We start from the raw sequence: 13,720 nt of genomic DNA on the forward strand, positions 1-13,720 counted from the left end.
TGTCTTGAGGCCTTGCCATCTCTGTTAAGAGGTTAATGCCCCAGCCCCGGCATCAATTCCAACAGCCTTAATAACCCCAAACCCAAGCTCAGTCCCAGTTCTAGACCCAGTCCAAGATGATACTGTATAAGCCCAAGTCACAGTCCCAGTTCCATAGCCCAAATCCCAAACCAAAAACCAGTTATAGTCCCAGCCCCATGCAGGTAATGTGTGAGCCCTAGCCAAGGACCAGGTTAGTTACCAAGCTTTGCCTGTGAGTGTGTCACTCCGCTCAGCACAGCACAGGTGGACATGTGGGGAACGCTGCCAAATACTTTTGGTTTAGAGGGAGGGAGGGGTGTTGGTTGTTGGGTGGGTATGCACTTTTGTTTTGTCTTTTTATGTAACAGTTTGGTGGTAAGGTTAATTTTCCTCTCCCTGCCGAAGGTGACACACCTTCAGTGCAAATTTGAGCTCTTCTGTCTTCTCTTACTCACTCTCTCTCTCTATATATCTCTCTCTCACTTGTGCATGCCTGCCACAGAGGACAGGACTCTGCTTCCTGACAGACAGGGACCGAGAGTAGAGTGAGAAGAAGAAACTGAAATACAAAAACACCTGTCTGTGTTAAAAGGTCAGTAACTCTCTTTCTGTTTTTTTTTCTCATTTCAGTCTCATGTTTTTTTAAATTAGTTCTCACAGACTCATTAGTAAATATTTCTAGTGGAGAGATTGTAGTGCTATTCAATATTCATGTATCATGCATGGTATACCCTCAGGGTTAGTTACATACTGTACATTATAGGGTCTGCAGTGCATACCGACTCATCTACTATGTGCTTTGCCTCAGTATCAAGTCACTACTCCTTTCCTACACACGGACAGAGTGAGTGCATTTCAATCAGTTCAACATGCTTTCAAATGTTTCCAAAGTGTGACTTTCTAGTAAAGGAGAGGCTAGGAGAGACTTGGACAACTTTGCTAAAAAAAAAGTCTCACTGTATTTAGGAAGCCATTCAAATGATGAGGACTTTATGAATAGATTGCAATGCACTAAATCTGGCATTGTGTGTGTTATTTATTGACAGAAGTACGCAATGACTTAATAATTACACAATTAAATCATGCACATGAATGTCTTTTTGTGTAACATGATAACCTGGCATGACATTTTCTTATTGTCGTTACACTTCCTCAAGAGCATCAGCAATGTAATACTTGAATGATTTAAAAAAATAGGTGACACACTGCATTAAGACAATGACAGGATACCAATTTGGAATTATTTATTCAAAATGTTATTTCAGGGAAACATTCTATACAGTTGGAGTTATATGTCCATGACATCAAATGAACAGATTTTATATCAAATAAATCTCTCATTGCCCAGAAACAGCTAGAATCCAACCTGCTCACAATTGTCAAGGCCAGAGATATCTATACATGGTTATATAAGGTGTGAATCAAAAGTGGACCATCACACTCTCCCAAAAGCAGTGAGTGGGTGGGTGGGTGCTTGCGTGTAGTCTTTTGTTACGGCATACCGGGTACTTGTTCACAAACATTTTGGGAATAGCCTCCCTCCCCTCTATTTGCACAGCTCTAGTGTGGTGTGTGGGAATGCAACAGGCAGTGCAACACAATGCCCAGGCATTCAGTATCTAGACTCTAGAGTGAGTGTGGTGCCAACATCACACATGGTAACAGCACTGCCTCTTTCTCTCGTTCTCCCCTGGTGCTGTGACTCAAAATCACAATATTTTTACTATCATGTCAAGTCTCTTCATGTTCAGTCGGTTAGTGTTACTGCAGGACTCGACATTAATCCTTGTCCTCTTGCCCGGGGCAAGTAAAAAAAACTATCAGGCTAAAATCACAATATCACACAATTAGGCTACTCCGATCAGAATCAGATCAAAGTGTCCTCCCAATCTCTGCACAGCACATCGGAGTATAATTATTGTAGGCCTGCATTGACAGGCACAAGCGATCTTTCAATCATGCAGTCAGTCGCAAGATGCGTTATTGGATCAAAGCAAGCCGCATTTACACATTTGTTGATAATAATTGCTAGGGCGTTGTTTGCCCAGTTATATAAAATGTTTGGTCGGCAATGAAAATCCTGGAAAAGTAATGTACTCATGTATAACCGCAAATGGCCGACACTCAGTTGATACGGGTGCGCAGTTGATGAAACCAATGCTGCACACTCCAGTTGTAAAACCGTCTCTCAAGCACTCAAAATTGGCTAGGATACTCATCTATTCAATAGTTACAAAGTTAAAAAACATTCTTAAAGTAGCCTAATTTACAAGGAACACTTATGCTGTCGTAACCTTACAAATAGATAAACATCTTAGTTAGCTACCTCGTCCACCTCAGCCATTTGTTCCCTAGTTCATTGAATGAGGGAATTATTTCATAAAGACCATAACAAGTATTTGGTTGTAATTATAATGTTGCAAAGCAAACCAACCCTCGTCCAGGAGATTCCAGGAGAGCTATGTGATGTGCAGGCTTTTGCTCCAGACCAGCTCGAACACACCACATTGTAAAAAAAAAATCAGCTGCACAACAGGACCTTGAAAAGCTGACTGCTGTGTTGGAGCAGAGTTGTACAACAAGCGTGCACACCCGGTAGCTCTCCAGATTAAGGTTTGACAGACCACACCGGTTTTATACAGTAGCCTATCAGTGCAGTATTTTACTTTATAGGGGGTTGAGTGCCTTGCTCAAGGAAATAATGGCAGGAGATACAATACATGGGATCAGAGAGCAGCAGCCTTCCATAGTCAATACCAGTGATAATAATGAAGGTTATTTTGTGAAGTTGTCCTTGCATCTTACAACACAATATTCAGTCACCTTACCCTTTTTTTTTTTTTTTTTTTTAATTTTTGGACAAGTGACTAGCTTTCGGACAAGTAAACAATCTGTCCTACTTGTCTAAAGGACAAGTGGCTGAAACAGTTTGTGTCAAGACCTGTACTGTAAATGGCACATAATAGCTGCATGGTAGAATAAGAGTAATGCAGTATGGGAAGAGAGACGGGCTCCCGTAGGCCTACCACTGTCCCATCTCTGCACTGTGTGAGTGTGTGATCGTGAGCGTATGTGTGAGTACGATCCTCCTCCTCCACCATAGCGTGGACACAGGTTGTGTGTGTGTGTGTGTGTGTGTGTGTGTGTGTGTGTGTGTGTGTGTGTGTGTGTGTGTGTGTGTGTGTGTGTGTGTGTGTGTGTGTGTGTGTGTGTGTGTGTGTGTGTGTGTGTGTGTGTGTGAGTGAGTGAGTAAACAGCCATCGCAGAGCAGCTGAATAGAGGGTGGGAGGAGGCTTGTAAGAGGGTATCGTGGGTGGGAGGCCTGATCCGTGCCAAAAAAGCAAGTTTGGGGGATTTGTGTACTTTGTGTTACTCACGAACAAACGCCTTTCTTAAACCGTCAGGCATGCACTCACACACCCAGAGGTCTCTCCTTCTTTCTTTCTCTTTCCCTTCCCCCTCTCTCTCCTTCTTTCTTTCTCTTTCATTTCCCTCTCTCACTCCTTCTTTCTTTCTTTCTCTTTCCTTTCCCTCTCTCTCCTTCTTTCTTTCTATTTCCTTTCCCCCCCCCCCTCTCTCTCTCTCTCTCTCTCTCTCTCTCTCTCTCTCTCTCTCTCTCTCTCTCTCTCTCTCTCTCTCTCTCTCTCTCTCTTAATCAATCACTTGAGATTGTCCTCAACTAACCCTGTCTTTTCCCCAATGATAAAGGCATCTAAGATTGTACTTGGTAATAGACAACTGTGAACCAAGACTGTCTTTATAGTATGGTAAAATAATGGTATTGGCTTTAGATTGGTATTGACATTTACAGTAAACTACTTATAATAATTTTAGCTGCAGTAGAATTTCAAACTCCAAATATATATGACATCTAAAGATCTTCTTGAATGTCTCCTTTATTGTCTTGAAACACAAAGTATTCTGTATCTGACGTGATAGTGATACTGTAAGTCCTTGAGAAGAGTTAGTTATATGTAGGTGTTTCCTGTGAGGCCAACCGAGCTCATCAAAAATAGTCCTGGTAACCACTGGCAACCCCTTAAGCAGAGCTCACTTTCCACCTCTCCTAGCTTTCCTCCCTCCACTAAATTACACAAATACCTTCACAGGCACGACTCTCAGACGATCAAGTAAAATTAACTCAAAGTGAATTAACAAAGACAACAACAGATGTAGAATGTTAAGATTAGAGACATTTATTTATTTATCTTTTTGTCCAGGGACAGAACAGAAACAGAAAATTAGACCACATTAATTTCGTAATGTCTTTCAAAGATCTGGGTTGAAGAAGTGGGTCCACCCACCTGTGTGATGCGGGTAGGGGATGGCAGTTTAAAGAAGACATGAGTGTGTGGGTTAGCATTGCTCTGTAGCGTGCTGTACTTCGGAAGGCTGCATTGATCCACCCACCCACCCCAGACGCACAGCAGCTTGTGTGGTTCATGAAAGCACATTACTGTACATTCTCATGCTCAGAGAGGACATGGTCACAGTCTGAAGATAGATACAGTAATGTACAAGACGATCCAGTAGACTCACACAAGATGGCCCAACATGTACAGTAACTGATAGACCAAAAGCAACTGAAGGCATACTGTGTGTGAATGCTTGTTTTAGAGTGTGTGTGTGTGTGTGTGTGTGTGTGTGTGTGTGTGTGTGTGTGTGTGTGTGTGTGTGCGGGAGGGGGGGGGGGGGGGGGGGCTATGTGCGTGTGTGTGTTCATGCTTGTACATGCATGGATGTCTGTGTGTATGTGTGTGTGTAAATCCGTGCAGCTGTGTATTCATATTTTTTTGTCCATCTGTCTATGTCTTTCTTTCTGTATGTGTGTACCTGTCTCTGTGTGTATGTTCCGTAGTTGTGTGTGTGCCTTGCTGGACAGCCATCTGTCTCCCTTGCCCTGCAGCCTGGCTGCTTTTAATTAGGAAGTGCCAGAGAGCCCCAGGGCAGACAGAGGTTCTCCCTACTCTCCTGTCCCTCCACCCCTCTCCCTCTCCTCTCCTCTCCTCTCCTCTCCTCTCCTCTCCTCTCCTCTCCTCTCCTCTCCTCTCCTCTCCTCTCCTCTCCTCTCCTCTCCTCTCCTCTCCTCTCCTCTCCTCTCCTCTCCCTCCATGCCTCAGCATTGCCTCCCTCACGTTATCACCAACAGCGCCGGGAGATGTCCTCACACACATACACGCACGCGAGTTCGCAGACACACACAGTGTAAACACACACACTTGTACATAAACGCTTTTATACAACTGCGACCACCTGTGAAATAATCCAGCCAAGGTAGTGCCACCTCTTTCTGGCTGGCTATGCTTTATCATGGCTGTGAATAGATGCTGTCTTACAGAATGTCTCTCAAGAGCATGTACAGTCTGTATGTACGCGCCGGTGCCTCCCCTCTGGCAGAAGCCTCCCGTCCAGATTAGGGTGTTCAGAAACAGACAAAACAAGAGGAACTCAAAGCCGAAATAGATACATTATGTCAGCAGAAAAAAGCTCTGAACCTCAACTCACCCTGAATAGTGGGCTGCTCGGAGGTGAGCTGTATATTGACCTTGTTGAAGTGTGTGTGTGTCTGTGTGTATGTTTGTCTGTGTGCTGTCCTTGGACATGTTTTTTAAGGAGGTCTGCCTGGCTGGTGGAAGATGAGAGCGGGTCTATCTACAATGGGCATAATAGCTGGCAGAGATGAAATGTGGGGGTACCTCCACTGCCTCGGCCCTGTCTGCCTGCAGCTTCTTTCCCACAGCAACCTTGTCCTTCAGACAACAAGAGGCATAGGGTGAAGAGTGGGGGTTGTGGCAGGTGGGTGGATTGGGCGGGGAATGGTAAACTGACTGGCCTCTGGGTTAGTCTACACAAAACAGCACAGACCCCTACAAGTCAAACAGAAACATACAGTTTTTGAATGACCTTATTGGTCAAAAAGGCCTTATCTCCCTTGAAATCAGTTAATGTTGTGGATGATCGAGATCGAGAAAGCCCTGTTTGCCTAACTAACTTTAGACTGTGCCTTTCTGCCAGCCCCTCCTCATGGGTAAGAGACATGCAGCCGATCTGGTGCTGAGTGATGACTTCTCTGGCTGAGCTGTCATGCTGTGAACTCAGCGGGTGGCAGCAAACAGGTACACCAGTGCCCAACACTTACTCAGACCCAGTCTCCTGCCTCCTGCTCCTGAGCTGAGTGAGAACAGACTGCACAACGAACCCTGTAAGACAAGTCAAACTGAGATAGACCAGTAGTTAATAACCCTTTACAGCATGGGAACTGTCTAGTGATAGAATTGCAGAGAAGTTGACATTTGATAACATTATGTATGTAATATGGAAATCCACATTATGTATGTAATATGGAAATCCAACACTTCTGTTCAGTCTTTCCAGTCTTTCCAGGATTCCGCAATTCTGTGATTGGAAATTGTCTTTTGCGAAATTGACAATTCTCCGCATATTATGCGAGGGCGTGGAAATTTCACCAATCACTGCACTATTTCTGCATAAAACAGTCAAATCATCGCAATATTATATTATAATGATCCATCACCGCAGTATAAAAAGAGGACTCACAATTTCAACCAATCACCGCACATATACCCAATAATATGGTTCAATCAAGCCACACGTCAACAACCTTTTTCCCCCTTCAGTGCATTTTTGCAATCTTTTACATATTCAAGTTCTCAGATTTTAAATTAATAGATTTTAGATGTGTATTAAAATGGAGTTTGTCACGAAACACTATACACTGAGTGTACAAAACATTAAGAAAACTTGCTCTTTCCATGACTGACCAGGTGAATCCAAGTGAAAGCTATGATCCCTTATTGATGTCACTTGTTAAATCCACTTCAATCAGTGTAGGTGAAGGTTAAAAGAAGGATTTTTAAGCCTTGAGACTATTGAGACATGGATTATGTACAGTATGTGTGCCATTCAGAGGGTGAATGGACAAGACCAGGCTCACCGGTTGGTGTCAAGAACTGCAACGCTGCTGGGTTTTTCACGCTCAACAGTTTCCCACGTGTAGCAAGAATTGTCCATCACTCAAAGGACATCCAGCCAACTTGACATAACTGTGGGAAGAGTCCCATGCCCCGACGAATTGAGGCAGTTCTGAGGGCCTCAAAGTGTAGGAAGGTGTTCTTAACGTGGAGATTACAGCGTTTTAACTACTTTGCAGATATGAAACGAACAGACAATCATAATATCAGTCAAAAATATCAAATTCTCAGTTTATGCTACAAGACCAACTTTATAAGAGGTTTTTTTTAAATTCTATGACATACAGTAAGGAATTGATGGCAGAATAGATGGAGGCAGTTCAATGCATGATTAATATAATTCACCAATACATTTCTCAGTAGTCCCAAAAATATTGCTATCAGATTGTAAATCACAGCCGGCCTCTTATGTTGTTTGCTGATTCCATTCGGGATGCACTGTTTCAGTTTTCGTGACTCAATATTTTGGACAAAAACAGATGAATGTAACTAAGGCTAGGAATGTAAATACAATACAAATGTGCAAAGGCAATGATCACAAGTCAGTCATAATGTGCCTAATAGGCTAGCATATCTATTTATTTGGCAAGCTAAAAACACGTAGCCTAACGTTAGTTAGCTAGCTGCTAGGAGTAGTCATGTCATGTCATTGGAGGAGTTGGATGAGTGAATGACTTTTTCCCTTCAATATAGATTTTCGGTGGCTATGCACAGCTAGAGATGCAGGTGTCATTTGGTTAGCTAGCAAGAACTTGAATATCTGTTATCCAGTTAACATATAGCAAATTCACTCTGGCTATGTGTGCAAAGCTATCATCAAAGCAAAGGGTGACTACTTTGAAGAATCTCAAATATAAAATACTGTATACTATACGCTTTTTTTGGTTACGACATGATTCCATATGTGTTATTTCATAGTATTGATGTCTTCACTATTATTCTACAATGTAGAAAATAGTAAAAAATAAAGAAAAACCCTTGAATGAGCAGGTGTGTCTAAACCTTTGACTGGTACTGTATATTGATGTCACAGATGATTCCTTTGAATAGTTCTTTATTATAAAATGTATTATTTGTCACATTTGTCTGTGTAAAACCTTGCAGTGCTACTTTTTTCTCTGAGAGTGAGGCGGATATACACTACAGTTCAAAAGTCTGGGGTGACTTAGAAATGTTCTTGTTTTTGAAAGAAAAGCACATTTTTTGTCCATTAAAATAACATCAAATTGATCAGAAATACAGTGCAGACATGTTGTAAATGACTATTGTAGCTGGAAACGGCTGATATTTTATGAAATATTTAAATAGGCGTACATTATCAGCAACCATCACTCCTGTCACGCCCTGATCTGTTTCACCTGTCTTTGTGATTGTCTCCACCCCCCTACAGGTGTCGCCCATCTTCCCCATAATCCCCTGTGTATATATACTTGTGTTCTCTGTTTGTCTGTTGCCAGTTCGTCTTGTTTGTCAAGCTTACCTGTGTTTGTCCTGTCAGCTCATGTTTTTTTTCCCAGCCTCTCTTTTTCTCGCACTCTCGCCCTCCTCGTCCTCTTGAGCTTCAGCCCTCTTCCTTCCCCTTGGATCACTCCAAGATAGCCTACCTCATCACGCTGATGTCCGGGAGGGCTCTCACCTGGGCTACCGCCGTGTGGGAACAGCATCCAGCCATATGCGCTAGTCTGGAGGGGTTTGTGGGAGAAGTGAGGAAGGTCTTTGAAGCCCCGTTCTCCGGGCGAGAGGCCGCCGGAAGCTAATCCAGCTTCGGCAGGACTCCCGCAGTGTAGCTGTGGTGGTGGATTTTCGCAAGTTGGCAGCGGAGAGTGCTTGGAATCAAGAGGCGCTGTTCGATATGTTCCTGCACAGCGCCTAAGAGGAGGTCAAGGACGAGCTTGCAGCCCGGGAGTTACCTACGTAGCTCGATTCCCTCATCGCTTTGACCATCCGTATCGATGGGCGATTACGGGAATGACGGCGGGAGAGGAAATTGGATTTCGCTCGCACACCCAGGGATCCCACCTTGCCTCCGATTCAACCCAGAAGCTCCCGACGGTCTCGTTGCCGAGAGGACCCAAGGCTTCCATACCTCCCCCGAGGGCTGCCGAAGACTGCCGAGACACCGCTTCCTGAGCCTATGTCACTAGGCAGAGCTGAGCTGTCGCCAGCGGAATGGCAATACAGGATCGTCATCTGTATTGCGGGATTTTCTTGGTCATTTCATGTCCTCTTGTCCTTTAAAGAAGCCAGGCTCACCGGTAGGATCAAGGACTCTGGTGGGCCATATGGAGAACGTTCCTGCTTCCCCTGCTCGCACCCCTTTTCATGAAATTCTGCTGTGGAGAAACCAGTCCAAAACTCTCCGGGTTCCCATTGAATCTGGGTCTGATGAGAGTTTTTTGGATGCCACCCTGGCATCCGAGCTGAACATCCCCACTCACCCACTACATCATTCCCATCCACCTACGGGTGTCAGGGAACCACAGCAAGGCTATCCAGTTCCTCCCCATCGAGTCCCCTCTGATTCCTGTGGTATTGGGATTCTCCTGGCTCCAACGACACAATTCCCTCATTAACTGGTTTATTGGTGCCATCATGGGCTGGAGCCCATTCTGCCACGCCCATTGAATGAAGTCAGCACAACCTGACCCGGGATGTATTCCTGGGGGCTCGGAAGGTGCCCTGGACCTCTCCACCATTCCCGCGGAGCACCAGAACCTCCGGGAGGTGTTCAGCAAGGCCCGGGCCATGTCGCTTCCACTGCACCGACCCTATGACTGCGGGATTTACCTTCTCCCTAGCACCACGCCGCCCCGGGGACGTCTGTACTCTCTATCGGGAGTGGAGACCAAGGCTATGGAAACCTACATTGGGGACTCCCTAGCTGCTGGATTTATCCATCCCTCCATCCTCTCCCACAGGCTTCTTCTTCATGGAGATAAAGGACAAGACCCTGCGCCCGTGCAATGACTTCCGCAGACTCAACGACATTACGGTTAAGAACCGTTACCCACTACAACTCATTTCCTCGGCCTTCGAGTCGCTACAGGGGGCCAAGATCTTCTCCAAGCTGGACCTACGAAACGCCAACTACCTGGTGCGGATAGGAAAGGCGGACGATTGGAAGACCGCCTTCAACACAGCCAGCGGCCACTACGAATATCTGGTCATCCCTTTTGGCCTCACCAACACCCCTTCCGTGTTCCATGCTCTGGTGAATGACGTTCTCCGCGAAATGCTGAACGGTTCGTCCTCGTCTACCTTGATGACCTTCTCGTCTTCTCCTGCTCCCCTCAAGAACACGTGCTCCATGTCGGGTAGGTCCTTCAACACCTTCTGGAGAATCATCTGTTTGTGAAGGCGGAGAAGTGTGAGTTCTATCGCTCCACCATCCTCTTTCTGGGTTACATCATCTCTGATGGGAGTGTCCAGATGGATCCCGGGAAGGTGAGAGCTGTGATGGATTGGCCTCAGCCTACGTCCAGGGTGCAGCTGCAACGTTTCCTGGGGTTCGCCAATTTCTATCACCGCTTATCCGGGGTTACTGTGCCCTGGCTTCCCCCCTGTCAGCACTCACCTCACCCAAGGTTCCATTCATGTGGTCCCTAGTTGCTGACTGGGCATTCCGGGATCTCAAACATTGCTTCACCACAGCTCCCATCCTGGTTCTTCCGGACCCATCTCGTCAGTTCGTGGTGGAGGCCGATGCGTCGGACCTCGGAGTGGGGGCTGTCCTGTCCCAGCATTCTGCCCTTGACCTCAAGCTACATCCCTGTGACTTCTTCTCCCATCGCCTCCACGCCATGGAAAGGAACTACGACGTGGGGAATTGGGAGCTTCTCACGGTGAAGAAAGCATTGGAGGAATGGAGGCACTGGCTGGAGGGGGCGGAACATCCGTTCATCGTGTGGACTGACCACAAGAACCTGGAGTATCTCCGCACTGCCAAGCGCCTCAACTCAAGGCAAGCCAGATGGGCCCTACTGTTCACACGGTTCAACTTCTCCCTCTCGTACCGGCCGGGATCCAAGAATGTCAAGCCAGATGCCCTGTCCCACCGCTATTGCTACACGACTACCACCCCTGAACCCAAGACCATCCTTCGCACCTCATGCCTTGCGACAGAACTCAGCTGGGGGATAGGGAAGCAGGTCCATGAGGTGCAGCATTCCCAGCCAAACCCCGGGGGGGGGGGGGGGCACTGATAACCGCATGTTCATTCCTGACACCGTCCGCTCCGAGGTCCTGGAGTGGGCCCACTCCTCCAGGCTGGTCTGCCACCAGGGCACCCGTCGGACCCTGGCCTTTGTACGACAGCGCTTTTGGTGGCCTACCATGGTCCCGGATGTGTCCGCATTCGATGCCGCTTGCTCAGTTTGTGCACAGAACAAGACTCCTCAGGAAGCTCTGGCTGGTCTTCTCCAACCTCTGCCTGTCCCCCACCATACCTGGTCTCACATCTCCCTGGACTTTATCACAGGTCTTCCCCTATCTGATGGCAACACTGCCATCTTGACCGTGGTGGATTGGTTCTCTAAAGCCGCCCACTTCGTTCCTCTCCCCAAACTACCCTCTGCCAAGTAGACGGCACCCCTCAAGGTGCAGCACGTCTTCCGGATCCATGGACTGCCCATGGACATGGTCTCCGACTGGAGTCCTCAGTTCTCTTCTCAGTTCTGGAAGGCGATCTGCACCCTCATTGGGTCATCAGCCCTCCTCAAGACCACCTCCAGGTATCGATGACAAGCAGATCGCCATCGGACCCCGGCTTCCCTTTATCGTCTCGGGCAGAAGGTAAGGCTGTCCACCCGGGATCTGCACCTCCGGGTGAAGTCTCGTAAACTGTCCCTTCGGTTCATCGGCCCTTTCCCTGTCTCCAAGGTCATTAGCCCCTCTGCTGGCCTTCTAGGCAGAGTTGCAAAGAAAAAGCCATATCTCAGACTGGCCAATTAAAACAAAAGATTAAGAAAAAGAACACAGACACTGCACAGAGGAACTCTGCCTGGAAGACCAGCATCCCGGAGTCGCCTCTTCCCGGTTGACATTGAGACTGGTGTTTTGCGGGTACTATTTAATGAAGCTGCCAGTTGACGACTTGTGAGGCATCTGTTTCTCAAACTAGACACTCGAATGTACTTGTCCTCTTCCTCAGTTGTGCACCGGGGCCTCCCATTCCTCTTTCTATTCTGGTTCAAGACAGTTTGCACTGTTCTGTGAAAGGAGTAGTACACAGCGTTGTACGCGATCTTCAGTTTCTTGGCAATTTCTTGCATGGAATAGCCTTCATTTCTCAGAACAAGAATAGACTGACAAGTTTCAGAAGAAACTACTTTGTTTCTGGCCATCAATTTGATGTTATTTTAATGGACAAAAAATGTGACCCCAAACTTTTGAACGGTAGTGTATACCATTTTGCATTATTTGTTGCAAACTGAAATGAAACCAACAAGTGATTCTAGGTAGTTTTAAACAAAACTACTTTGAAACAAAAGTATGCACCTCACACATGGTTATGGGCTTAAAAAGAAGGAGACATTTTCAGACATAGAGTTGAAATCTATTACATTACTATTACTATTACATCTATTACATTCATCCCAATATTACACTTTCTACATCACAGAACACTGAAATGTAACAATACTGTTTGACATAGAAACACTGTATTTTCATCGTTAAAAAAATATATTCATTAATGTTGAATTTATGAAAAATATGAATAACATTCCACCCATGATTCAAAATAGGGCGCTTTTGACTGCAGGAAAGGGTTACGACACAGGGGCCGGCCTGCGTTGATGGAATCAGAAAAGTCTGAGCCTTTTGGGTAAAACACTGGGCTACATCCTGTACGGAAATGCACCGTTTTAGTGTTAAAGGCCCAATGCAGTCAAAAACTTAGATTTTTCTGTGTTTTATATATTTCCACACTATGAGGTTGGAATAATACTGTGAAATTGATAAAATTAGGATAATGTACTTTTAATGTAAGAGCTGTTTGCAAAGACAGCCTGTTTTGGTGGAATGAAACATTGGACTTTCCATCGTGACAGTACCATACAGTAAAAATTAGTTAATAGACCAATAAGAAGATTATTAACATTATTTGATATTGAGATAAAAACAGCTGCATTGGACCTTTAAACTTTTTTCTGAAATAATTGTTAAAACAAGCCTCAGATTGTGACAATAATAACTTAAGTTTGAAGTATTGGGAATGATTTGTCTTTAAAATCTACAGTTGAAGTCGGAAGTTTACATACACTTAGGTTGGAGTCATTAAAACTAGTTTTTCAACCACTCCACAAATTTCTTGTTAACAAACTATAGCTTTGCCAAGTCTGTTAGGACATCTACTTTGTGCATGACACAAGTCATTTTTCCAACAATTGTTTACAGACTGATTATTTCACTTATAATTCACTGTATCACAATTCCATTGGGCCAGAAATGTACTGTGAAATGACTGTGCATTTTAACAGCTTGGAAAATTCCAGAAAATTATATCATGGCTTTAGAAGCTTCTGATAGGCTAATTGACATAATTTGAGTCAATTGGAGGTGTACCTGTGGATGTATTTCAAGGCCTTTCAAAGCCTACTCAGTGCCTCTTTGCTTGACATCATGGTAAAATCTGAAGAAATCAGCCAAGAACTCAGAAAAATAAATTGTAGACCTCCACAGGTCTGGTTAATCCTTAGGAGCAATTT

General features: G+C 45.2%; 1 protein-coding gene across 1 annotated transcript in view; it reads left to right on the forward strand.

The window, feature by feature from the left end:
• The first annotated feature begins 431 nt into the window (after positions 1-431).
• LOC120026479 (zinc finger and BTB domain-containing protein 7C-like) overlaps positions 432-13,720 on the forward strand; it is a 28,279-nt gene continuing 14,990 nt past the window's right edge. Inside the window, exon 1 of the mRNA XM_038971352.1 lies at positions 432-613. The gene's annotated coding sequence lies outside the window, so the exon portion shown is untranslated. The remainder of the gene's footprint in view (positions 614-13,720) is intronic.

This window comes from Salvelinus namaycush, chromosome 31 (assembly GCF_016432855.1).
Source record: "Salvelinus namaycush isolate Seneca chromosome 31, SaNama_1.0, whole genome shotgun sequence".
Classification (NCBI taxonomy): Eukaryota; Metazoa; Chordata; class Actinopteri; order Salmoniformes; family Salmonidae; genus Salvelinus; species Salvelinus namaycush.